Source organism: Phoenix dactylifera, chromosome 2 (assembly GCF_009389715.1).
Source record: "Phoenix dactylifera cultivar Barhee BC4 chromosome 2, palm_55x_up_171113_PBpolish2nd_filt_p, whole genome shotgun sequence".
Lineage (NCBI taxonomy): Eukaryota > Viridiplantae > Streptophyta > Magnoliopsida > Arecales > Arecaceae > Phoenix > Phoenix dactylifera.
In genome coordinates this window covers 6,450,224-6,451,215 of record NC_052393.1, presented here as the reverse complement: position 1 = coordinate 6,451,215, position 992 = coordinate 6,450,224, and the positions used below count along the sequence as shown (strand labels likewise).

General features: G+C 44.9%; 1 non-coding gene across 1 annotated transcript; it reads left to right on the top strand.

Moving 5' to 3' along the window:
• The first annotated feature begins 209 nt into the window (after positions 1-209).
• Positions 210-294, top strand: TRNAM-CAU. Its single transcript is given in 2 exon segments — positions 210-247; positions 259-294. It is a non-coding gene; the product is annotated as a tRNA-Met (tRNA).
• Positions 295-992: the final 698 nt, after the last annotated feature.

Sequence of the window (992 nt, the reverse complement as noted above, 5' to 3'; positions counted from 1 at the left end):
AAGTTTGCCTCTATCCTCCGGTGCATCATCGGATGGTGGCGCCCAATTACTACTGAATCTTGGCTTGTTTCGTACAGCCAGGTAGAAAGGGTGGGGTTCAATTCTAAATGACGTTAGCGTTGCCTACTCTTCTTAAAGGTTCGTGCGCTGGGCTGTACTGCGTTTAGGAATGGATTCTTCCTATTTATAATCCTGACATGGGACCCTAAGGGGTGGTGGCGCAGTTGGCTAGCGCGTAGGTCTCATAGCTGTTGAGTGATCCTGAGGTCGAGAGTTCGAGCCTCTCTCACCCCAATAACGTTTAAAGTTTTTTAACCACACAGTAATTTCTAAAAAATAATAATTGCATGGACTTATATAAATGAAGTATAACGCTTTTGCAAATTTAATTTTTAAAATAATTATTTTTTTTTAGTACAACGGTGATGCACATACGACGGATGTGAATGCGGCTAACAAAATCAGAAAGTAAAATGCTACATAGCGAATCTGACACCGGCCCATGATCTGCCCAAATGAAGCCTTCAGAGTGGTGAGCCGCAAAGGACGCTTGAGGAGGACAAGGCATCGGAGCTGAATGGCTTTCCACCGATGTTTTTTCGGAGGTATTGGATGTTTGTTAGGCAGGATGTGACGGAGGCTATTCAGCAGTTTTTCAGCACAAGAGTGATGTCTTCGGACTAGAAGAGAACCTTCGTCATACTGATTCCGAAGCGGCAAGATACTACAGAGCTGGGACATTTTAGGTCGATTAGCCTATATACCACTTTGTACAAGGTTACGACGAAGATCATGGTAGCCTGATTGAGAAGCATTCTCTCGAGGATCATCAGCCCAGAGCAGGGATCCTTTGCGGGTGGGCGAAGCATATTGGATAATGTGCTTATCATGCAGGAGTTCATGTTTGATCTCAGGAGGGCTCCGATCAGGAGGAGTTTGATGGGGATCAAGCTTGACATGGAGATAGCCTACGATAGAATGAGTTGGAGTTT